Source organism: Mandrillus leucophaeus, unplaced genomic scaffold (genome assembly GCF_000951045.1).
Source record: "Mandrillus leucophaeus isolate KB7577 unplaced genomic scaffold, Mleu.le_1.0 Scaffold565, whole genome shotgun sequence".
Taxonomy (NCBI): domain Eukaryota; kingdom Metazoa; phylum Chordata; class Mammalia; order Primates; family Cercopithecidae; genus Mandrillus; species Mandrillus leucophaeus.
In genome coordinates this window covers 876,757-904,062 of record NW_012106086.1, presented here as the reverse complement: position 1 = coordinate 904,062, position 27,306 = coordinate 876,757, and the positions used below count along the sequence as shown (strand labels likewise).

Sequence of the window (27,306 nt, the reverse complement as noted above, 5' to 3'; positions counted from 1 at the left end):
CCTATAGTTTGAAGTTTGGTGGTGTGATGCCTTCAGCTTTGTTCTTTTTGCTTAGGATTGTCTTGGCTACATGAGCCCTTTTTTGGTTCCGTATGAATTTTAAAATAGTTTCTTCTAATTCAGTGAAGAACATCAGTGGTAGTTTAATAGAATCTATAAATTACTTTGGGCAGTATGGCTATTTTCACAATATTGAGTCTTCCTATCCATGATCATGGAATGTTTTTCCATTTGTTTGTGTCCTCTCTGATTTTCTTGAGCAGCGGTTTGTAGTTCTTCTTGAAGAGGCCCTTCACTTCCCTTGTTAGCTATATTCCTAGGTATCTTATCCTTTTTGCAGCAATTGTGATTGGGAGTTTATTCATAATTTGGCTCTCTGCTTGTCTGTTGTTGGTGTATAGGAATGCTTGTGAGTTTTGCACATTGATTTTGTATCCTGAGACGTTGCTGAAGTTGCTTATCAGCTTAAGCTTTTGGGCAGAGACAATAAGGTTTTCTAGATACAGGATCATGTCATCTGCAAACAAAGATAATTTGACTTCCTCCTTCCTATTTGTATACCCTTTATTTCTTTCTCTTTCCTGATTGCCCTGGATAGAACTTCCAATACTATGTTGAATAGGAGTGGTGAGAGAGGGCATCCTTGTCTTGTGCTGGTTTTCAAGGAGAATGCTTCCAGCTTCTGCCCATTCAGTATGATGTTAGTTGTGGGTTTGTCATAAATGGCTCTTATTATTTTGAGTTGTGTTTCTTCAATACCTAGTATTAAGAGTTTTTAACATGAAGGGATGTTAAATTTTACCAAAGTCCTTTTCTGCATCTCTTGAGATAATCATGTGGTTTTTGTCTCTAGATCTGTTTATGTGATGAATTACATTTATTGATTTGCATATGTTGAACCAGCCTTGCATCCCAGGGATGAAGCAAACTTGATTGTGGTGTATACGTTTTTTGATGTGCTGCTGTATTCAGTTTGCCAGTATTTTATTGAAACTTTTTGCATCAATATTCATCAGGGATATTGGCATGAAGTTTTTCTTTTTTGGTTCTATTATCTGCCAGGTTTTGGTATTAGGAAGATTCTGGCCTCAGAATGAGTTAGGGAGGAGGCCCACTTTTTTAATTGTTTGGAATAATTTCAGAAGAAAGGGTATCAGCTCCTCTTTGTATCTCTGGTAGAGTTCAACTGTAAATCCATCTGATCCTGGGCTTTTGTTGGTTGATAGGCTATTTACTACAGCCTCAATTTCAGACCTTGTTTTTGGTCTATTCAGGGATTCAACATTTTCCTGGTTCAATCTTGGGAAGGTTTATGTGCATCCAGGAATTTATCCATTTCTTCTAGATTTTCTGGTTTATTTGCATAGTGGTGTTTATAGTATTCTCTGATGGTTCTTTGTATTTCTTTGAGGTCAGTGGTGGTATCTCCTTTATCATTTCTTATTGTGTCTATTTGATTCTTGTCCCCCTTCCTCTTCTTCCTCCTCTTCCTGTTTCTCCTCCTCCTCCTCTTCCTCCCTCCTCTTCCTTTTTTATGGCTGCATAGTATTCTATGGTATATACATGCCACATTTCCTTTATCCAGTGTATCACTGATGGGCATTTGGGTTGGTTCCAAGTCTTTGCTATTGTGAACAGTGTTGCAATAAACATACGTGTGCATGTGTCTTTATAGTAGAATGATTTATAATCCTTTGGCTATATACCCAGTAATGGAATTGCTGGGTCAAATGGTGTTTCTGATTCTAGATCCTTGAGGAATCACCACACTGTCTTCCACATGGCAGAACTAATTTATATTTCCACCAACAGTGTAAAAGCATTCCTATTTCTCCACATCCTCTCCAGCATCTCTTGTTTCCTGACTTTTTAATGATCGCCATTCTAACTGGTATGAGATGGTATCTCATTGTAGTTTTGATTTTCATTTCTCTAATGTCCAGTGATGATGAGCTTTTCTTTTGTATGTCTGTTGGCTGCATAAATGTCTTCTTTTGAGAAATGTCTGTTCACATCCTTTGTCCACTTTTTGATGGAATTGTTTGTTTTTTTCTTGTAAATTAGTTTAAGTTCTTTGTAGATTGTGGATATTATCCCTTTGTCAGATGGATAGATTGCAAAAATTTTCTCCCATTCTGTAGGTTGCCTGTTCATTCCGATGATAGTTTCTCTTGCTGCGCAGAAACTCTTTAGTTGGATTAGATCTCATTTGTCAATTTTGGCTTTTGTTGCCATTGCTTTTGGTGTTTTGGTTATGAACTTTTTCCCATGCCTATGTCCTGAAGGGTATTGACTAGGTTTTCTTCTAGGGTTTTTATTGCTTTAGGTCTTACATTTAAGTCTTTAATCCATCTGGAGTTAATTTTTGTATAAGGTGTAAGGAAGGGGTTCAGGTTCAGTTTTCTGCATATGGCTTAGTTTTCCCAACGCTGTTTATTAAATAGGGAATCCTTTCCCCATTGCTTGTTTCTGTCAGGTTTGTCATAGATCAGATGGTTGTAGATGTGTGGTGTTATTTCTGAGGCCTCTCTTCTGTTCCATTTGTCTATGTATCTGTTTTGGTACCAGTACCATGCTGCTTTGGTTACTGTAGCCTTGTAGTATAGTTTGAAGTCAGGTAGCATGAAGCCTCCAGATTTGTTCCTCTTGCCCAGGATTGTCTTGCCTATATGGGCTCTTTTTTGGTTCCATATGAACTTTAAAGTAGTTTTTTCCAGTTCTATGAAGAAAGTTAATGGTAGCTTGATGGGGATAGGACTGAATCTATAAATTACTTTGGGCAGTATGGCCATTTTCACAATATTGATTCTTTCAACAGCATGGGATGTTGTTCCATTTGTTTGTGTCCTCTCCTATTTCCTTGAGCAGTGATTTGCAGATCTCCTTGAAGATGTCCTTCACATCCCTTGTAAGTCTTATTCCTAGGTATTTCATTCTCTTTGTAGCAATTGCGAATGGGAGTTCACTCATGATTTGGCTCTGTGTTTGTCTATTATTGGTGTATAGGAATGTTTGTGATTTTTGCACACTGATTTTGTATCCTGAAACTTTGGTGAAGTTACTTATCAGCTTAAGGAGATTTGGGGCTGAAACAATGGGGTTTTCTAAATATACAATCATGTCATCTGCAAAGACAATTTGACTTCCTTTCTTCCTATCTGAATACGCTTTATTTCTTTCTCTTGCCTGATTGCCCTGGTCAGAACTTCCAATACTATGTTGAATAGGAGTGGTGAGAGAGGGCATCCTTGTCTCGTGCTGGTTTTCAAAAGGAATGTTTCCAGCTTTTGCCCATTCAGTATGATATTGGCTGTGAGTTTGTCATAAATGGCTCTTATTATTTTGAGATATGTTCCATCAATATCTAGTTTATTGAGAGTTTTTAGCATGAAGTGCTGTTGAATTTTATCAAAGTCCTTTTCTGCATCCATTTAGATAATCATGTGGTTTTTGTCATTGGTTGTGTTCATGTGATGGATTACATCTATTGATTTGTGTATGTGGAACCAGTCTTGCATCCCAGGGATGAAGCTGACTTGATCGTGGTGGATAAGCTTTTTGATGTGCTGCTGGATTTGGTTCGCCAGTATTTTATTGAGAATTTTCACATCGACGTTCATCAGGGTTATTGGCCTGAAATTTTCTTTTTTTAGTTGTGTCTCTGCCAGGTTTTTGTATCAGGATGATGCTGGCGTCACAAAATGAGTTAGGGAGGAGTCCCTCTTTTTCTATTGGTTGAAATAGTTTCAGAAGGAATGATACCAGCTACTCTTTGTACCTCTGGTAGAATTCAGCTGTGAATCTGTCTGGTCTTGGGCTTGTTTTTGGTTAGTAGGCTATTAATGGCTGCCTCAATTTCAGAACTTGTTATTGGTCTCTTCAGGGATTCGACTTCTGCCTGGTTTAGTCTTGGGAGGGTGTATGTGTCCAGGAATTTATCCATTTCTTCTAGATTTTCTAGTTTATTTGCATAGAGGTGTTTATAGTATTCGGTTTAGTCTTGGGAGGGTGTATGGTCCAGGAATTTATCCATTTCTTCTAGATTTTCTAGTTTATTTGCATATAGGTGTTTATCGTATTCTCTGATGGTAGTTTGTATTTCTGTGGCATCAGTGGTAATCTCCCCTTTATTATTTATTACTGTATCTATTTGATTCTTCTCTATTTTCATCTTTATTAGTCTTGTTAGTGGTCTATCTATTTTGTTAATCTTTTCAAAAAACCAGCTCCTGGATTCCTTGATTTTTTGAAGGATTTTTTGTGTTTCTATCTCCTTCAGTTCTGCTCTGATCTTAATTGTTTATTGTCTTCTGCTAGCTTTTGAGTTTGTTTACTGTTGCTTCTCTAGTTCTTTTAATTGTGATGTTAGGGTGTCACTTTTAGATCTTTCCTGCTATCTCCTGTGGGCATTTAGTGCTATAAATTTCCCTGTAAACACTGCTTTTGCTGTGTCCCAGAGATTCTGATACATTGTATCTTTGTTCTCTTTGGTTTCAAATAACTTATTTATTTCTGCCTTAATTTTGTTATTTACCTAGTAGTCATTCCGGAGCAGGTTGTTCAGTTCCCTTGTAGTTGTGCAGTTTTGAGTGATTTTCTAAATCCTGAGTTCCAATTTGATTGCACTGTGGTCTGAGAGACTGTTTGTTATGATTTCCATTCTTTTGCATTTGCTGAGGAGTGCTTTACTTCCAATTATGTGGTCAATTTTAGGTTAAGTGTGATGTGATTCTGAGAAGAATGTGTCTTCTGTTGATTTGGGGTGGAGAGTTCTGTAGATGTCTATTAGGTCCACTTGGTCCAGAGCTGAGTTAAAGTCCTGAATATCCTTGTTGATTTTCTGTATTGTTGATCTGTCTAATATTGACAGTGGGGTGTTAAAGTCTCTCACTATTATTGTGTGGGCGTTTAAGTCTCTTTGTAAGTCTCTAAGAACTTGCTTTATGAATCGGAGTGCTCCTGTATTGGGTGCATATATATTTAGGATAGTTAGCTCTTCTTGCTGCATTGATCCCTTTACCATTATGTAATGCCCTTCTTTGTCTCTTTTGATCTGTGTTAGTTTAAAGTCTGTTTTATTAGAGTCCAGGATTGCAACCCCTGCTTTTTTTTTTTGCTTACCACTTGTTTTGTAAAGATTCCTCCATCCCTTTATTTTGAACCTATGTGTGTCTTTGCATGTGAGATGGGTCTCGTGAATACAGGAAACTGATGGGTCTTGACTCTATCCAGTTTGCCAGTGTGTGTCTTTTAATTGGGGGCATTTAGGTCATTTACATTTAAGGTTAATATTGTTATGTGTGAATTTGATCCTGTCATTATGATGCTAGCTGGTTATTCTGCCCATTAGTTGATGCAGTTTCTTCATAGTGTCAATAGTCTTTACAAATTTTGTATGTTTTTGCAGTGGCTGGTCCCAGTTTTTCCTTTCCATATTTAGTGCTTCCATCAGGAGCTCTTGTAAGGCAGGCCTGGGGGTGACCAAATTGCTCAGCATTTGCTTGTATGTAAAGGATTTTATTTCTCCTTCACTTATGAAGCTTAGTTTGACTGCATATAAAATTCTGTGTTGAAAATTCTTTTCTTTAAGAATGTTAAATGTTGGCCCCCACTCTCTTTGGGCCTGTAGTGTTTCTGCAGAGATATCTGCTGTTAGTTGGTTGGGCTTCTTTTTGTGGGTAACCTGACCTTTCTTTCTGGCTGCCCTTAACATTTTTTCCCTTCCTTTCAACCTTGGTGAATCTGATGATTATGAGTCCTGGGGTTACTCTTCTCGAGGAGTATCTGTGTGGTATTCTCTGTATTTCCTGAATTTGAATGTTGTCCTGTCTTTCTAGGTTGGGGATGTTCTCCTGGATGATATCCTGAAGAGTGTTTTCCAACTTGGTTCCATTCTCCTCATCACTTTCAGGTACACCAATCAAATGTAGACTTGGTGTTTTCACCGAGTCCCATATTTCTTGGAGGCTTTGTTCATTCCTTTTTATTCTTTTTTCTCTAATCTTGCCTTCTCTCTTTATTGCATTAAGTTACTCTTCAATCTCTGATATCCTTTCTTCTGCTTGATCAATTTGGCTATTGAAACTTGTGTATGCTTCATAAAGTTCTTGTGCTAGGTTTTTCAGCTCCATCAGGTCATTTATGTTCTTCTCTAAACTTCTAGTTATTTATGTTCTTCTCTAAACTTCTAGTTAGCAGTTCATCTACCCTTTTTTCAAGGTTCTTAGCTTCCTTGCATTGGGTTAGAACATGCTCCTTTAGCTTGGAGGAGTTTGTTGTTACCCACCTTCTGAAGCCTACTTCTGTCAATTCGTCAAACTCATTTTGTTGCCTTGCTGTTGAGGAGTTGTGATCCTTTGGAGGAGAAGAGGCATTCTAGTTTTTAGAATTTCCAGCCTTTTTGCACTTTTTTTCTTATCTTTGTGGATTTATCTACCTTTTGTTTTTGATGCTGGTGACCTTCCAGTGGGGTTTTTGTGTGGACATCTTTGTTGTTGATGTTGATGCTATTCCTTTCTGTTTGTTAGTTTCCTCCTAAGAGTCAGGACCCTCTGCTGCAGGTCTGCTGGAGTTTGCTGGAGGTCCACTCCAGAGCCTGTTTGCCTGGGTATCACCAGCAGAGGCTGCAGACCAGCAAAGATTTCTGCCTGTTCTTTCCTCTGGAAGCTTCATCCCAGAAGGGCTCCTGCCACATGCCAGCCAGAGTTATCCTGTATGAGGTGTTTGTTGATCCCTGCTGGGAGGTGTCTTCCAGTTAGGAGGCATGGGGGTCAGGGGCCCACTTAAGATGGCAACCTATTCCTTAGCAGAGCTCCAGAATGGTGGTGGGAGACCCACTGCTCTCTTCAGAGCTGTCAGGCAGGGATGTTTAAGTCTGCTGAGGGTGTGCTCACAGCCCTTCCCCTAGGTGCTCTGTCCCAGGGAGATGGGAGTTTTATTTATAAGGCCCTGACTGGGGCTGCTGCCTTTCTTTCATAGATGCCCTACCCAGAGAGGAGGAATCTAGAGAGGCAGTCTGGCTATAGTGTCTTTGCTGAGCTGCGGTGGGCTCTGCCTAGTTCAAACTCCCTTCAGTTTTGTCTACACTGTGAGGGGAAAACCATCTACTCAAGCCTCAGTAATGGTGGATGCTCCATCCCCCGCCAAGTTTCAGCATCCAGGTCGACTTCAGACTGCTATGTTGGCAGTGACAATTTCAAGCCAGTGGATCTTAGCTTGCTGAGCTCCATGTGGGTGGGATCTATTGAGCTAGACCACTTGGCTCCCTGGCTTCATCCCTCTTTCCAGGGGAGTGAACAGTTCTGTCTCAGTGGTGTTCCAGGCACTACTGGGATATGGAAAAAACAAAAAAACAAAAAAACAAAAACAAAAACACCTCCTTCAGTTAGCTCGAGGTCTGCCCAAATGGCCACCCAGTTTTGTGCTTGAAACCCAGGGCCCTGGTGGTGTAGGCACCTGAGGAAATCTCCTGGTCTGCGGGTTGTGAAGACTGTCGAAAATGTAGTATCTGGGCTAGAATGCACCATACCTCATGGCACAGTCCTTCATGGCTTCTCTTGGCTAGGCGAGGGAGTTCCCTGACCCCTTGTGCTTCCTGGGTGAGGCAACATCCCATCCTGCTTCAGCTTGCCCTCCATGGGCTGCTCCCAGTGTCTCAGCTGGAAATGCAGAAAGCACTCGCCTTCTGTGTTGATCTCACTGGGAACTGTATACTGGAGCTGTTCCTATTCAGCCATCTTGCCAGCCACCTCTGAATCATAAGATTTCTTTACATATTCTAGGTATAAGTCTCTCATCGGAAACATGATTTGCAAATATTTTCTCCCATTTCATGGGTTGTCTCTTCACTTTATTGATGATAACTTTTGTAGCACAAGAATTTTAAATTTTGATGTAATCCAATTTATCCATCTGTTTCTTTGTTGCTTGTACTTTTAGTGTCATATCTATGAAACTTTTCTCTTACTCAAGGTTATAAAGGTTTAAGCTGATATTTTCTTTTAAGAGTTTTATAGTTTTCATTTTATAAACTAGTTTTATGAAACTATAATTGTAGTTCTTACAGTGAGGTCTTTGATCCATTTTGTGTGAATTTTTCTACATAGTGTGAGGCAAGGGTTCAGCACCATTTACTACAAAGTCTATTCTTTCTCCATTGAATGGTTTGAATAGTTGAGTTGAATCTGTAGATCAGTTTGGGAAATATTGCCCATGATCATGGGTGTATTCATGGTATCTAATCTATGAAAATTATATGTCTTTCCATTTATTTAGGTTGTCTTTAATTTCTTTCAATAATATTTTATACTTTCCAGAACACAAGTTTTTCACTTCCTTTGTTAAATATATTTGTAAATATTTTATTATTTATGATGCTGTAAGAAATGAAATTATTTTCTTTATTTCATTTTGGATTGTTCAGTGCAAGTGTGTGTAGAAATACAATTGATTTTTGTATAATGATTTTGTGTCCTGCAACTTTGCAAAACTTATTAGTTTGACTAGTTTTTGCTAGATTATTTAGGATTTTCTGAATCATGATGACTTAATCATGTCATGTATACGTATATTTTACTTCTTTCTTTCAGATTTTGATGTCTTTCACTTCATTTTCTCCCCTAATTGACTCACCTTGTGTAATGTTAAATGGAAGTAGTGAGAATAATCACTCTTGTCTTGTTTCTGATCTTAGGGGAAAACATTCAGTTCTTCACCCTTACATACAGGTTGTATATACCTTATCGGAACTACTTGGGACCAGAAGTGTTCTGGATTTGGTGGGATTTTTTTGGATTTTGGTATATTTGCATTGTACTTACCAGTTGAACATCCCAAATAAAAAAATCAAAAATTTGAAATGATCCAGTGAACATTTCCTTTGAGCATGATGTCAGCACTCAAAAAGCTTTGGATTTTAGGGCATTTTGGATTTTGGACTTTCAGATTTGGGATGCTCAACATATATTAACTGTGGGTTTTTCATATATGCACTTTATCAAGTTGAGAAAGTTCCCTTCCATTCCTAGATTTTTATAAACAATATTTTAGTCTTGCATTGTGTGAAATGTTTTTCCTTTTCTGTTGAGATGATCATGTGAGTTTTGTTCTTTATTGTATTGATATGATGTATTACATTGATTAATTTTTGGTCTTTAAACATTTGTGGACTATTATCCATTATGGTGTCTGCTCAACAGTTATACCTTGGCAAGTGTGAGATAAGTGCTGAGTCCTGGCCATGTTGCTGTCCCTCATTTTTCAAAAAAACATTTAATATTAAGTATGGTATTTCTAATGGAATCTTGTATTAAATGTCACACTGTAAAATTCAAAATTTGCCATTTCTCAGTTTCCTAAACTTAATAGAGCTGTTAGTAAATTGTCTTTACGAGAAATGTATCTCTTCCTATTTATCTGAAAGTAGGTGAAGATAATTTTGTATTGCTCCAGCCCTTCAGCCACCATTATATCAGAATAGGATGAAATTTTTAAACAACATGAATGTGTATCTATAATACACCTTTCAAAAAGAACACATTCTTACCAAATTACGCTGTTGTTTTTACTGGAGTCTTAGGTTTTATGATTTTAAAAACATCTCTAAGGCTAAAATTCTACCATTCTTGGTTTGAAATCAACCTCTTCTTTTCCTGTATGGTTGGAATGGTTACACAGCTATGGCCCACAAGCCAAATTTTGCCTGTAGACATGTTTTATTTGTCTACAGACTTTTGAAATTTAGGCCAAGCATGTACTCCTAGCTAGACACCATATTCAATCTTCCTATTGTCTTTTATTATGCATTTAAGCATGGCTTTGGAGCTTGTAATGCTTGCAGTAAACATCTTGTTTTTGACATTTTTATTTATCTCAATGGAACCATTATCTCTTGACTTACCCAAATTTGAAGTATTGGAATAATGGAATCATTATTAATAATTTTATAAAGATTTTTAAATATAAAAATCACTTAAATACAAATAGATTCTCATTATGTAAGATTTAGACAATCAAAAGTACAAAATGCTGAAAGTCCCTTTTCACTTCTGTCTACCACTTTTTTCTCATTTACATGTAATCATTGTCATTAAGTTGGGATGTGTTCTTCCAGCTCACTTTGTAGACTTTTACACGCACACGCACAGACAAATACACACACACAGGCTATTTTTTTATATATAAAAAATAGGCTTGACAAATATAGTCCAACTTATTAACAATGGTTACTTCTAGATGGGGAAGAAATAGTAGAGAGGAGGGAAGGGACTTTTCAATCTTTAGCCATTACTACCAATTCTGTATAATCATGACTTACAAACATTTATATGAAGACTACATCAGCAAGACACAAAACCCAGCAACTATAAATGAGAATATTGATCGATTGACTATGTAAAAATATTATACTGTATCAGTCAGGGTTCCACCAGATAAACAGAACTAGCAGGGAGAATAATTATAAATATAAATTCAAATTTAAATACATATATATAGATATAGATAGATAGATATAGATGCAGATAGATATATATAGATAGAGATATGTGTGTGTACACATACAGACACACACACACACATATGGACTAGCTTGTGTGATTGTTGGGGCTTACTAAGAAAGTCTGAACTCAGTAGAGAAGGTCTTTAAAAAGGGAATATCATAGTGTAAAACTTCATATTCCTTTGGGAGAAGCCTCAGTCCTACTTTTAAGGCTTTTCAACTGATTTAATCAGGTTTACTCAGATTATTTAAGATAATCTCTCTTATTTAAGGTCACCTGAATAAGGACTTTAATTCTATCTGCAAACTACCTTCACAAGAAAACTAAGACTAGATGTTTAATTAAATAATTACATATTGTAGCCTAGCCAAGGTAACACCTCACAAAAGTCATCACATATACAAACTAAAAATTTACATATAGCAAAAGACACTGTGAACAGAGATAAGCAACACACAAGTAAAATATCTATACAATATAGGTAATAGACAAAGGATTAATATTCAGAACTTACTGAGTTCCCCCAAATCAGCAAGAAAGACAAGAAACAGTTGATAGAAAAATGGGCAAAGGATATGCTAGGCAATTTCCACACAAAATTTCATAGTCTGATGAAAAAATACAAGAGAATGCTCAAACTCACTACCAATTAGGGAACTGAAATGTAAAACAATAGCTAATTTTTCCTGATTATTTTAGCAAACATTTAAAATTATGGATAATATCAAAAGCAGGCAAAAATGCAGAGTAATGGGAATTCCTGCTAGGAATCTGTCCTTTCTTACTTTCTTTGTTAATCACTAAGTTCATAAGTTTGATTGTTTATAGTTGAGTCTTCCAACTAAATTCCCTGATTCTTTTCTCCCTGAGTTCAGCTTGCATAGTACTAGTAGATACATCTGAATTCTCTCTTTTTCTCTTACATACACACAGACAATGCCTTAACATTATTTGTAACAGCCTCAGCCTGGAAACCACTAACTGTCTAACAACTATAGCCTGGATAAATAACTTGTGATGTATTCATGCACAAGATTATTATAATAAAGAAAGTGACTATAAACTACAAGAATCAGCGTGGATGACTCCTCAAAAATACTGTTGGGTAAAGAAGCAAAACAATGAAGAAAACATCAAGCATGATTGTATCTAAACAAAGATCGAAAATGGCAAAGCTAAACTATCTTATTTAGCAATGCATACCTAGGTAGTAAAAACATAAAGAAACACAAAGAAATGGTTATTCCAAATATTTAGGTAGCAATTACCTTATGATTTGGGAATGGTGGATGTGGAGGGAGAAAGTTGTGATTTGGGAGTTAAACTCAGGGGATTTCTGGGGTGCTTTTGATCTTAGACTTCTTGACTTTGATGGCAATGACATGTTAAACAGAACATACATGTTTTATGTTTCACTCTATTTGGTTATAGTTAATAATTTTTTTAATTTAAAAATACCACAAGGGAACTTCCTGAGGTGCTGGTAGTTTTCTATTTCTTGACATGAATGGTGATTGCATAATGTGTGATTAAAAAAAGTAAATTTACTTAAAATTTCCACACTTTTCTCTTTGTTCTATTTGGCTAAAAAATTGTAAAAATAAAGTGGATAAAAAACCTTTATGAATTACTCCCTGCCTACAGAATAAAGATCAGACCCCTAACCTTTCAAAGTCCTCCATATATTGACTACCATAACCTTTCTAATCCTAACTCCCACTACTGCCTTCTGTGGAAACCAATAATAATAATGATAGCCCAAAACAAATTTAAAAAACCCCCCAAAACCCCAACCTTCAAAACTGCAAACAAAATTAAAAAGTCCACAAAGACACTAATTTTACTAAATTTCCTGTAACAAAAAACTTAACCTTACTTCTTTTTATTCTTTATTTGAAGGATTTTGAATTGCCTACCACATGTTTTCCTAAGATGAATCAGAGGAGGATGACATGCTTGCTTAGTCTTTGATGATAATGAATATGTGTTTACACGATTGTCAGAAAGAACACATTTCTCCCAAGTTGTTACCTAACTGGTATTGTGTGTTTAGATTAAGAATTTTCTTTCTGATTTAAACCAGCTAAAGCCAGTTTTTTAAAGGACATATATATAAGATGTTAGATACTGGTTTGTGCCCAACAAAACACAGTGAAAACTAAATAACCCAAATCAAGCCCTGAGTCTTCATGTGCAGACTATCAGCTTCACACTTAGTCATAGTTAACTTCACACCTAAATGCCATTGAAAAGAAGCAGGGCCAAATATTCCTGGAAAATGGGACTCTGAGGTTCACAGACGTTTGCTGCAAATACCTGAGCCCCATGCTTTGGGGAGATTTCACTAAGAAGATTGATGTGCAGCTTCCAGGGGAAAGAATGAGGGAGGGGCAGGATGTGGTCTTGGTGAATCAGAAGCGGCCCTCCTTCCCCACCCCTCTTCTGAGTCAGCATGCAGCCACACCGCCCCACATGGTGCAGTTCTGGCTCTCGGATGAGCTGTCACACGGGGTCCTCCCTGCCTGCCTTCACTACAGCACTTGGTGATTTCCAGCACCGTATTTATCATATAAATAGTTTTGTTCTGTCTATAAATTAGTCAAGCAATCCATTTTTGAATCTTTCTGATAGTGACACAGTGATGTGAGGTGGTGTTGGGTTTGCTTGTTGTTGAATTTGCTTGCCTCATTTGGTCCTTAAAATGGTAAAGTAACATCACCCGTTTGTAGACAGCCTCGCAAAAATTTGAGCCCCTGGTTTTGGAACCAAGTCAGCTGGGTTCAAATTCCCACTTGCCACCTTCCAGACCTGGCATTTTATAAGTGCATGTATTCCTTTTTGCCTTAGGGCATGAAACATGTGCTCAACACTTCATTGCTGCAGTGGGAACTGAGAGTCATTCTTGCTGGTGGTGCTGGTGGCAGAAGTTACGGCAAGCTCCCACAGAGCAGTGGCTGGCTCCAGTGCCCGTGTCTGGGCTCCAGGGCTGGCAGTGTGGCAGAGTGGGCCACACTCACCAGTGCTGGGCAATAAAACAGCGTTTTTTTAAAAAAATTATTGTTATTATACTTTATGTCCTAGGGTACACGTGCACAAAGTGCAGATTTGTTACATATGTATACATGTACCATGTTGGTGTGCTGCACCCATAAACTTGTCATTTACATTAGGTATATCTCCTAATGCTATCCCTCCCCCCTACCCCCACCCCACAATAGGCCCCGGTGTGTGATGTTCTCCTTCCTGTGTCCAAGTGCTCTCATTGTTCAATTCCCACGTATGAGTGAGAACATGCGGTGTTTGGTTTTCTAAAGACAGCATTTTCACATTGGACCAGCTCCATGACTTCATTTGGGGTATTGTTCATGGCTACAGGGTCCTCACATTGGCTATCCTGGCAAATCTGGGAATTCTGCAATGCCCTTTTAAGCACATTCCCTTTTGCTTAAACCAAACCTGGTCTCTTTTAAATGTAGTAAAAGATATTGACTGATTGAGTGACCTTGTGAAAATTTACTTTCTCATCTATAAAATAGCTTAATAATAGCCATCTTTAAGAGTTATTGGGAGATTTCAATATATTAATGCATGCAAGTACTCAGTGTGGTGTCTGGCACTAAAATATTAGTTATTAATTATTAATAATGTGCTGGGCACAGGAAGAGCATTGGACTCTCTGTAATGAGAGTGTATCTTGTTATTGGGAGGGTCTCTCTGTTTCAGGGTTAGGAATGATAGGATTAAAAATAATTTGGGAATTTTTATGACTCATGACTTTATGGTTGGTTGATTTAGGCAACCATATAGCTTTCGTTTTACTTATTTAATTTGAATTTAATTTATGGACTTGTAAGGGCATAAATATTAGTTTTACAGCTTGATTTTGACACAAAGCAAGATACTGAACATTAACAACACCACAGAGGCCTACTTTGTGCTCCTGTCCCTGTTGTTACTTCCTCCAAAGGTAACCACAGCACAGATTCCTATTACTATAAATTAATGTTGCCTGTTTTTGAATTTTATTTGAATGAGATTACATAGTATATACTCTTTTTGTTGCTAAATGTTACAGCTTTGAGATTCATTAATGTTTTTATAGATAGATATAGTTTTCTTCATTGCTAAATTGTATTCCATTATACATATATACCACAATTGATCTATTCTATTGTTAACGGGTAACATGGTTTGGCTCTGTGTCCCTACTAAAATTGCATGTCAAATTGTATCCCCAATGTCAGAGGAGGGGCCTGGTGGGAGGTCACTGAATCATGGGGACAGACTTCCCCCTTGCCACTCTTGTGATGAACTTCTCACAAGATCTGGTTGTTTGAAAGTGTGTAGCACCTCCCACTTCACTCCCTCTCTCTCCTCCTGATCATGTGAAGACTGTGCCTGCTTTCCCTTTGCCTTCTACCATGATTATAAGTTTCCTGAGGTCTCCCCAGGAGCAGAAGCCTATATAGCCTGCAGAACTGCAAGCTGATTAAAACTCTTTTCTTTATAAACTACCCAGTCCCAGGTATGTCTTTGTAACAGTGTGAGAATGGACTAATACATGGGCATTTGGATTGCTTCTAGTTTGGTGCTATGGAGAATAATGTGCTAGGAATATTCTCATTCTCATAACTATTGTTTTGTGCACACATGTGTGCATTTCAGTTAGGTTTATACCTGCAGATTGAATGACTGAATCATACGGTGCACATATGTTCAGCTTTACTGGCAACAAAATTTCCAAAGTAGTTTTTACCAATTTATACCCTCAAAGCATCCTATGAGTTTCTATTGCTGTATATCCCCATCAATACTTGGTATTGTCAATCTTTTTAATTTTAGCCATTCTGGGGTGTGTGTAGAGATATCCTATTTTGTTTTCAATTTGCATTTTCTGGATAACTAGTAATGTTGAGTACCTATTCATGTTCATTGGCCATTTGGATATCTCTTGTAAAAAGCTGTTCAAGTTTTTTCCCCGTTTAGAAAAATATCGAGCCTGTCTTTTTTATAGATTTACAAGAGGTATTTACATAGTCTAGATATGAGTTATTTGTATGATTTAAATATGTCAAATATCTTCTTCCACTTTGCATCTTGCCTTTTCATTCTCTTAATGGTGTCTTTTGATGAATAGAAGATTTAAATTTTAATAAGTCCAAATGATCAGTAATTTTATTAGGCTAGTACATTTTATTTTAATTAATATACTTTATTTTTAAAGCAATTTTAGTTTTACAGAAAAATTGAGCCAAAGAGCAGAGATTCCCATATACTCCCTGCTCTTCCAGTTTCCCTATTAATTTGTGTCTTGCATTGATGTGATACATTTGTTACAGTTGATGAACTGATATTAATACATTGTTGTTAACATAAAATCCATCTCTTCTTATATATTTATAAATATCCTGTTGGTTCTGTTTGTCTGGAAAGCCCTGATTTATACACCCTGGCAACCACTAATCTTTTTACTGTCTCCATAGTTTTGTCTTTTCCAAAATGACATTTGTTGGAGATATACATATTTAGCCTTTTAGACTGGCATCTTTCACTTGGCAATATGCATTTAAGGTTCCTCTATATCTGTGTGTGGATCATTTTTTCTTATTGTTCAATAATATTAATATTACACTGTAGGGATGTACCACAGTTTGTTAATCCATTTATCTATTGAAAGACATCTTGGTTGCATTCAATTTTAGGCAATTATTAATAAAGTTCCTGCAAACATTCATGTCAAATTTTTGTGTGAACATAAGTTTTTAACTCATTTGGGCAAATACGTAGGAGTATGATTGCTGGATCATAAGGTGAGACAAGGTTTAGCATTGTCATAAAATTCCATTTGTCTTCCAAAGTGGCTCTACCATTTTACAATCCTATCAGCAATGAATAAGAGTTCTGGATGGATATGTGTGTGTGTGTGTGTGTGTGTGTGTGTACGTTTGTGTGTGTGTTCTATATATGTATATATGTATATGTGTGTCTGTGTGTGTATACATGTGTGTATGTAAAACTTGATCCCTACTTCACATCAGATATAAAAATCAATTTCAGATGGATTGAAAGGTAAATCAATAAAGGTTCTAGAATATAACATAAGAGAAGATACTGCTTACGATTTCCTTTAAAGCATTAACTTAAAAGAATAAAAAAACCAGTCACAGACTGAGGGGAAATATTTGTAAAACACGTACGTGATAAAGATCTTCTATCCAAAATATACAAAGAACTCTTAAAACTCAACAGTAAGAAAACAAACAACCCAATTACAAAGTGGGCAAAAGACCTGAACAAATACCCACCAAAGAAGATATACAGATGGCAAATGGCATATCAACAGATATCCAACGTCATATGCCATTAGAGAATTTCAAATTACAACAAGATAACACCACCCATCTATTAGAATAGTTAAAATCCAAAACACTTTAATACCAAATGCTGATGAGAATGTGGAACAATAAATCCAGCATAATTTATTTAAAAGGTCATCCTTTTCCCACTCTATCATAGTAACAGTGTTGTTGAAAATCAGGTAACTGTATATAAGGACTATTTCTGGACTCAATTCTGTCCTCTTGGTCTGTTTATTTTTCCTGGTGCCAATATCACTCTTTTGGTTACTGTAGCTTTAAAATAAACTTTGCTAGCTCTAAGCTAATCTTCTTCACAATTCTCTTGGCTATTCTTGATCCTTTGCATTTCCATATAAAGCTTAGAAACAATTGGCCAATTTCCATACACACAGAGAGATAAACAAAAAACAGGCTGAGAACTTGATTGTAAATGTTTTGAATCTATAGATCAGTGTTATCAAAACTTTCAGTCTTGCGACCCCTTTACAATCTTAAAAAGTATTGAGAACTCTGAAGAGCTTTTTTTTATGTGAGTTATATCTATTAATTGTTACCACAATGATATGGAAAACTGAGAAAATTTAAACATACTTATTAAATCATTTAAAAATAACAATAAACCCATTACATGTTAAAATAAGTGAAAACATAAATAAAGTGAAAACAGCTATGTTTTCTAAAAGAAAAAAAAATTAAGTGAGAAAAAGAACCTTGCTTTATGTTTCTGCAAATTTTTTTTTTTTTTTTTTTTTTTTTTTTTGAGTTTTTCTCTTGTTGCCCAGGCTGCAGTGCAGTGGCACAATCTCGGCTCACTGCAACCTCCACTTCCCAGGTTCAAGCAATTCTCCTGCCTCAGCCTCCCAAGTAGCTGGGATTACAGGCATGTGCCACCATGCCTGGCTTGTTTTTACAAATTTTTTTAAATGCCCAGCTTAATGGAAAACAGTGGGATTCTTTTATTGCTTCTGTCTTTAATCCATTGTGATATGTTGTTTTGATGGCAGTACATAAAGAAAATCTGGGCTCAGGTATATGTAATTAAAAAGGAAAATGTTTTAGTAGTCTTTTTCAGAAAATGGTGAATCTTCTTCTTTGATACTACAATGAAACAGAAAAAGTGGTATTTTCTTAAATTTTAAATGTAATGTTTGATACTTTAAAAATGGGTTTTAATTCCCTGGTGATTTTTTTTTTTAATCTTCTCATTAATGTTTTTTCAAAATATCACAGTTATTTTAAAGCCAGTGTCTTATAACTCCAATGTTTGTATCACCTATGGTTCTGTTTTTAATTGTCTATTTTTTCTCTTTATTTTTGTTTGTTTGGCCCCAATTCCTAGTATACTTAGTAATTTTTTACTGATTACAAGAAATTTATTGAGAAAATTATAGAGTCTCTGAATGATGTAAGCTTTTCCAGAGAAGATTTAGTTTTTTCTCCTGGAGGGCAGGTAGAGTACATGCAGAACACTTTAATCTGGTTAAGGCTTTTCTATTTTTGAATTATTCTTACTCCTAGGGTATATCCCTTTCAGGGCCCTAATTGAAAGCCTGAAGTGTTTGCTAGTGCCTCTTTTACTTGGTGGTTCCTGAATTCCAATTTTTGTTTCCTTGGTACCATGAGATTGCCTAAATATCTGCTTAGCTTTTTAGCTTCTTAGCAGCTGCTTTCTGTCTAGTTTCTGCCATCTTGCCCCATATGTGCTCATCTTAGAAATCAGGAAATGCTTCATACGAAAATTTGCATGCAGAATGTTGGGCTTACTTCTCTCTGTAACTCCCTTTTCTCCTGGAGCTGGAGTCTTATATTCTGGGCTTTCATTTCTCTTCTATGTGCAGAAAATATATTAAAAGTAAGAATAAAGTTTATTACAGAAATCAAATATGTCTTAATATTAGGAAATGTATGAATATGGTTCATCAAAATGTTTTAAAAATCAACAATCCTTTTTAATTATAAATGTTTTTCTTAGTAAGCTGTAGCTTGATGACTGCTTTATCAACAGGACTTTTAAAAATCTAGTTATCTATCCAAGGGATTGACAAATGTGGCACATGGGTCAGTCACTTGTTTTTGTAAATAAAGTTTTATTGGAACACTGACATGCCAATTTATTTATGACATCTATGGCTACATCTATGCTACAATGGCAGAGCTGAGTAGTTGTAACAGAGGTTGGGTCATAGTCTAAATCCTAAAATATTTACTCTTTGGCCCTTTAAGCAGATGTTTGCCAATCCTTTATCTATCTTAGGCAGTTTCCTCATCTGTAAACTGGGGATAACGTCACCTTACTTCACCGGGTAATAAAATAATTTTATATCATTATATATATTTGTGTATACAGTTGACTCTTGAGCAACACAAGCTTGAACTGCACAGGTTCACTTGCTATGCAGATTTTTCTCAATATATTTTGGAAAATGCTTTGGAGATTTGCGATAATTTCAGAAAACAGATGAACTGCGTGAATTAAGAAAAAGTTAGATATGTTATGAATGCACATAATATGTGTAGACATTAATCTGTTTTACCATTTACTATCAAAATATGCACAACTGTATCATAAAAATTTAAATTTTATCAAGATTTACATACACACTTATAGACCAAAAATGGTGCCATTTGTGGTGGAGAGAAGTGTAAACAAATGTAAAGATGCAATTTTAAGCAATAACTGCATAAAACTAATTGTAGTACATATTATAGTACCATAATAATTTGTTTGTTTGTTTGTTTTTTGAGACAGAGTCTCGCTCTGTCGCCCAGGCTGGAGTGCAGTGGCGCGATCACGGCTCGCTGCAAGCTCCGCCTCCCGGGTTTACGCCATTCTCCTGCCTCAGCCTCCCGAGTAGCTGGGACTACAGGCGCCCACCACCATGCCCGGCTAATTTTTCATATTTTTAGTGGAGACAGGGTTTCGCCGTGTTAGCCAGGATGGTCTGGATCTCCTCACCTCGTGATCCGCCCGCCTCCGCCTCCCAAAGTGCTGGGATTGCAGGTGTGAGCCACCGCGCCCAGCCTACCATAATAATTTTATAGCCACCTCCTATTGCTATTGTAGTGAGCTCAAGCGTTTTATCTGCCTAAAATGCTGTGTAATGCTAATCATCTCCGTGTGAGCAGTTTGTCTCTCCAGTAAATTGCGTATAGCAGTAAAAAGTGGTCTCTTGTGATTGTTGCGTATTTTCCATTATGCTTAGTGCCATACTGTAAATCTTGAATAACATTATGGGACCCATACGAAGTGCCACTAGTGATGCTGGAAGTGCTCCCAAGAAGCATAGAATCGTCATGATATTACAAGAAAAAGTTGACTTTCAGACAGATGATTCATCCAATAAACAGACCATGTAAATGTATGATATTGATAAATACAATATAGTATTGTAAATGTATTTTCTCTTCCTTATTATTTTCTTAATAACATTTTCTTTTTTCTAGCTTATTTTATTGTAATAATACAGTATATAATATACATAGCATACAAATATGTGTTAATCTACTGTTAGCCTACTACAGTAGGCTATTAATAGTTAAGTTTTTGGAGAATCAAAACATACATGTGTGAGGGGTTGGCACTCCGACCCCTGCATTGTTCAAGGGCCAACTGTATATCTGGATGGGTGTGTATACAACTGTATATCTGTATATTTTTATGTGTGTGTACACATACACATAATATTTTCACTCAACATTAACATCGAGAGAGTCAAATAGAGGGGACAAGTGATGGTTCTTAACATTTCATTCTGTTCTATTCAAAAGTTTTACAGGTAGTCTGGGTTGATGAAAGGTATAATTATAGTTAGGAGAAATTAGAAAGTAACCTAATAATCTCATAAACACAAGGACCACAATTGGGCTCCTTTGACAGTAGAAACATACCACAATACACAGAGACATATTTTTCCTTAGCTTGGATCAAGAAAAAAGAAATCTCTAGACCAAAAGAATTAGAGGAAATGTTGATCAATTACTTGGCTCAGTTTGTTGCTTTAGATGGGTGTGTTTATAAATTACCTAGGCCATAGCTTAACTTTCAAAGATCTTCTGAGACATTTTTTTTCTGTCTTATTCCAACATTTTTTTTTTTCTTTTTTGGCATCAATGAATTCTTCTTAGTGTCTCATCAAAATATCTCTAGAATTACATTTATCTTATTTTGTTCTTCTTTTTCACTCTTTTGAGTACACGGAGAACAAATTATCAGTGACTTCAGTTACTAAAATCCTTCAGTTACTTGATGAAAACCATCAAGCCTCACTTGAGTCAGCTGTAGAATGAGCACTTTTAATATTTTTTTCACAAGACCTGCTCTGTTCTTTTAGCTTTTTAATCAATGACAATGGGGAGGTTATCCATGGAGAGCATTAAATGAAAATCCAAATGTTGCAGCAAATATTTAAATTGATTAGAAGGAGCGTAGGACATGAAGGGAACTAATATATGTTGGGTGTCTATATGAGAAGTTATACTAGCCGTTTAACTACATTAAGGCACTAATTCAAGTAATATGCTATCAATTCTATAAACTAGGTGATATCATTGATATTTTATAGTTGAAGCTAGGAGACATTGACTAAGATATATACAATGAGTTGCAAAAATTTCTGAGGAATGTTTAAGTAGGTAATTTGTAAGTAGTTGTAAGTAGTTAATGCCACTTGCAAGTTGTAGTTAACTCTTTTGTAATCAATCTGATGGTACAGTCATTTATATTATTTCTCCAAGAATATAACACAGGCAGAGTGGCTGAGAGCTTAAGAGTTTAGGCTTTGATCTGGATTCAAAGTGCTCTACCACTTTTTATCTATATAATGGGAAATGGATTTAATATTCCCAAGCTACAGTTTTCTCTTAAGATAATAATAAGAATACTTTATAGGATTGTTGTGAGGATTATATGAGATAACACATATAAAATCTTAGCATATTTCCATGTAAGGGCACAATACATAGTGGTTTTTATTAATATTATTGCAGGTGAGTGGTAGAGCCAAGATTTTTCGGACTTATTTATCTTAGTATCTTCAGGGCTTAGAGTAGTATATAGTCTTCAGAAGAGAGAGTTGTCACACAGCACAGAGAAAGTGAGTTAACAAAGAATATTTAGGAATAGTTAAGCAAGTAAGGGTCTTCTTAGGCCTAGAGAATGGCAATATTAACAACACATGTACCTAAAAGTATGAAAGGGAAATATCAGAGTTTGATATTTTTGGTGGTTTGCTCCAAAAATACCAACAAATAAATTGCGATGCAGTGAGAGATTATTTTTTAGTCTGATGACAGTGCATGACTTCAATTGGGTCAGAGAAAACTAGATGCTCAGATTGGAGGCTGAGCCTTGGATGAGAGGGGATGAAGGCCTGCTCCAGGGTGGCAAAAGGAACAAAAGAAAGGCATAGATTTCAGAGACATCATGAAAGAAGATGCAGGCTCAATAAAGTATCTTGAGTACCTACCATGGGTTAGGTGTCATGCTAGGAGCCTGTGTGGTTTTCTCATTGATTTGGAGGTGACAAACTGAGGCTCTGAGAGACTAAGTGATTTGCTTAGTGTCACAGAACTAATAACAGATTTAACGTGGGGTTCTCATTCCAAGGCCAGCTTTGATTTTTAAATATACATCAACTACCTCTCTTGGAGTCAATGACAAATTGGACATGGAAGAAAGATGAGGAGGGAAGCAAGATAATTGAGAACATAATAATACCATGAGAAGTCAAGAAGTGAATATGCACTAGCATGCATATATATACATGCACACACACACACACACACACACACACACACACACACACACACACGCACAGTCCCATCCTCCCTGTTATGGTCTGAATATTGACATCTCCCTTAAATTCATACGTTGGAACCTAGCACCAGTGTGATAGTATTAAGAAGTGGGAGTCTTTTGTGAATAAAGTTATGAGGGCTCTGTCTTCATGAATGGGATTAGTACCTCTTATAAAAGAGGTTGAAGGGAGCTGCCTTGGCCCTACTGCCATGTGAAGATGAAGCAACAAGGTGTCATCTATAAAGCAAAGATTCCTCACCGGACACTGAATCTGCTGGTGCCTTAATCTTGGACTTCCCAACCTCTGGGACTGTGAGAAATAAATGCCTATTATTTGTAAGTCTTAAGTCAGCATCCAATATGAGCATCCAGTTTTCTCTGACCCTATTGAAATTTTGCACTGTCATCATATTAAAAAAAAATCTCTCACTGCATTGCAATTTATTTATTGATATTTTTGAGCACCCAGTCTAAGGTATTTTTTACAACAGTCTGAATGGACTAAGACGCTCCCAAATATATAACAACACACAAAAATTCTCTAGTAAATATCCATAATCACACAGAATCCACAAATCTCTTATCTGACAGCAATGTTTTGAAATAAACTTGCATAGTATGCCTCCCAAAAAGAACCAAATACAAATAGATATAGTAAAGGTATATGGCCAATTTTTATGGAACAGTGACCAAATCATAGCACTGTGGTTACATGCATTATGTCATTTAATCACAATAACCCTGTGAGAGTCTTATGAGGTAGGTATTCTCATTGAACCCATTTTACAAACAAGGAAACAGATGCACAGAAAGATTGCCCAACATAAACTGTGATATAGAGCTGGCATTGTCTTTTAGCTAGAAATTGGAAATTGGAAGCATAAGTATATTCCATGCTTTGTTTTGCCGAATTCCTATTCTTAGGATATTTAGGTGCTACATGAGGGTATGTAAGCAACTCAGATAAACAAACATCATCTTTCTGCATTGAGGAGCCAGTGACAAAATGACAATGTATTATGACCTTTGTGTATATGTGAATAGCATATCTTAGAACTTTGCCCATAGCAAACATAGTAGAATAAATGCATCAATATCTCTGTAATAAATGGGAGATGCTGCTTCTAGCTAGTGTTCTCTGTTTCTATCTCCTAGGTACAGTATACATTTTTTAGTTGTTCACCTCTTTTTCTCTGTTATTTATTTTATCTTTCTTCCTGCAGACTTACCCTTTTAGAATACGGCCATCAATTTTTACTACCAGTCCCAAAACAGAGCTTCTCTTTTTACCTCCACCCCAGTCCTAAGCATCTTCCCACTCCACTTGGGAAGCTGAAAACCTCACAGGCCATGCTTTTATGGATGCCTGGATACCCCCCAGTGTGGGCAATAAAGCTCTTTATATAGAGAATGGAATTATGGCTCAGTATCTATTTGAGCTTGCTGTTCCTGGAACCAGAGATAGTTTATTTGTGACCAACAGAAAACTTACTAATCTTCTTTAAGTGACAGAAACTCAGCTGAAACTCAAGCAAAGGAAAAAAATCATTTGGTTGACTGGAACTAAGAAGAATCAAAGAGGAGCTGGAATCAGACACTATCCCAAATCTCTCTCTTTCTCTCTCTCTCTCTTCCCATATCTCCCTCTCACTTAGAGGATTGTCAACAATGAGAAAAATACAACCTATCTCCTACTGGCTTAAGAAATAAGTCCTTCATTTCCTTCAAGTGTTTGTTCAAATCTCACTTCTTCAGTGAAGCCAACCAATTCTCACTTTATTCAACATCAAAACCTGTCCATTTGATCCCACATTCCTGATCCTTTTTGCCATGTTCCTCTTATGAATTTTTTTCTGCTTACTATTTCCTAACATACTATAGAATTTTCTTATTTATGTTTTTAGTTTATTATCTCTCTTGGCTAGAATGTGAGTTCCACAAGGGTAGGGATCTTGTGTTTTGTTCACTGAGCTACTTCAGACCCCTAGCATAGGGTATGGGACATGGTAGATGCTCAACGAATATGATTGCATGAATGAAAGGGAATCTATTATCTTACACAAGAAGAAATCTCAAGTTGAGTGGACCCAGGATTGTTGGTTCAATGGCTCAATGACATAATTGAAAATCATATTTTTTCCATCTTTCTTGTCTGCCATCCTCAGCACTTCAGCTAGGCCCCTTAAGCTGGCTCTCTCCATGTTTGCAAGACGGCTGCTTCAGTTCCAAGTATCACATGTTGACAAGTATCACATGGTGATAAGACATATGTGGCAACAGCAGAAGGATGGTTGCTAGCTGCTTCTTTTCTGACTCTATTTTTTTTTCTTTAATCAGTGAAAAGTCATATATTATTTTTTAAAAGCCACACTTGCATATATAACAACTAAAGTTAAGATAACTGGTTATAATTGCATTAGTTTCTAAGCTAACCCTTACAAACAAGAATACTTATTCTTAATATAAGTTACTCAAGTGCAACAATGTGTTAGTTTGGGAAGAAATAAGTCAATGTAAATGTGTGAAATGTTAGGAAGGCATTTCTAGGGATAGTAAGTATAATAATTCAACATTGCTTTTGAAAAGTATAATAGCTAGAAAAACTATTTTTAAAAATCTGTAGTAGTTTCTTATTTTGATAAAATTCTTAGAGAGAAATAAAACATGAGATCTGCCATGAAGATGACTAATGGGAAGGTGTTCTTGATTATATTAAAGTAAGGCAATGTATCTTTAAAAACTGTGAAAATGTATTTTAAAATACAAATTTTCTATACAGTATGATATAGCCAAAATATATGAGAGACTATTTATTTGTTTTTTGGCTTAATTGATGGAATGCATATTTTATTTAACCTATGTTATAGGTCAAATGGATTAAAAAATTAACTTTTGCTAAGAACATGAGACGGTAGTAAGGGGTCTGTTGAACTCATTTAATATTACTCTTTGAAAAAGTAAAGAGTATATGGTGAAAAATATTAATTGAAAAATGGACTATATTGGTTGTAATCTTGTTCAACATTATCTGTAAGCCTCATGCTTATAAAATCTGAAGCAAAAATAACTACAGATCACCCTGTTAATCCTTTGGGCATTCCTAGTTGAATTAAGTTTGTCCTTGTTAAAGAAATTATCTTCGTTTTTCTTCCCCCTCAGGCATGCATGTAAAACAGTTCCTGTCTCAATGTATGCCTTAGGCAAAAAGTTCAGTGCTCAATTACCTGCTGTCTGAAGTCTCATATTTTGCAGCAAGCAAGTGAAATAGCATTTTAATCAGAAGTCTTGACCTCTGCTCTTCTTTTCCCTTCACAGCACTGTAAGCTATTTGGCATATGAAGGTCTTGACCTAAGAAAACCATCTTGGATAACCACAGCAAGGAAAAGGAAAAATGCAACACCTAGGAGATTTCAGTAAACAGTAGAATCATGCCAACCTAATCTGTGTTAAAATGCTTGGAATGTGGGAGCCGCTGATGATGCCTGTTGTCTGTGTGTCTGACTGAATCCTTTCTTTTCTCAGAGCAGCAAAGCAAAGCCTGGGAACCAGGCCAAATGCCTGCCACTTACCTTAAATTGATCAGCCACTTTGAGATTAAAACCCCTGAAAGCTGCCACACCGTGAAAACAAGGCCTCCTTCACATTAAAGGCAAATTGCGACTTTGGGTTTGCTGTGATCTTTTTTCCATTTTATCCAGTTTTTCACAGTGCACTTTTTTCCCCCCTTTCCATTTATGCTCCAATATAGAAGCCAATAGTTACAGCATCTTGGCCAAGCATTCATTAAGGTTTATAAGAACAAAATTTATGGTTATTTAGGAGTTGGCACAAAGGCAGACTGTTGCTGGAAAAAGAAAAAGAAATACAGGTGGGAAATAGAAGCCTCCACAAAGGCCCACACTATACAGTAGTGTACTAGGCTCTAGTAGTGGGCTGGGAGGAAAATGAAATAGTATTTGAAACCAGCTGCTCTTCTATTCTGAAGCATTCTCATTGATGGCTCTGCAGATTATTGAAACAAGTATACTGAAGAGATTTTTCTGTCTTGGGTAAATGCTACCATTTACAGGAGCTGACAGTAGAGATAAATAGATGTGTGCTAATCTGAAGATCTGTCGGTTTTGCTAAAGGATAAAGTGCATTTAAAAAAGAAATATATATCTCTCTAAAATCCTATGTAGATAGATAGAATCATATATATGTGATTAGAATGAGGTCTCTCCCATAACAAGAAGAGTCACATTATCCTCCTCAGCGGAACTTACATAACGCCAAGCCTGTGTTCCCAAAAATCTAGGGTGTGGGTAAAACACACCCTTAATCTTAGAATTCGGATAGTAACGTGGAATTCTGATGCAGGCTGGAAGACTTTATTCTCCTTCAGGAAATACTGTTAATGATTCTTCGTCCTTTAAAAAAATGCCCTGGTTTTCTTCACTAGGGGAGTAAGAAAGCTCTTTGCCCTATCTTTTGCAATATTTATTAAGCAAACCTTTTAAAAATACAGTTTAGTTTCTACTCATTGTTGTCTAAGAACTACCTGGAGTACCATCATTTATTGAAAAAATATACAGCTTCAGTGTTTCATGATGTAAACTGTTCCTAAAATATCACTTATTTTAGCTGCACAGGTAACTCACTATATGACTT

The 27,306-nt window shown here is 36.4% G+C and overlaps 1 long non-coding RNA gene across 1 annotated transcript in view; it reads left to right on the top strand.

The window, feature by feature from the left end:
• LOC105552569 overlaps positions 1–26,321 on the top strand; it is a 78,048-nt gene extending 51,727 nt beyond the window's left edge. The window contains exon 3 of the long non-coding RNA XR_001008030.1: positions 25,971–26,321. This is a non-coding gene — a long non-coding RNA (uncharacterized LOC105552569). The remainder of the gene's footprint in view (positions 1–25,970) is intronic.
• The last annotated feature ends 985 nt before the right edge of the window (positions 26,322–27,306 follow it).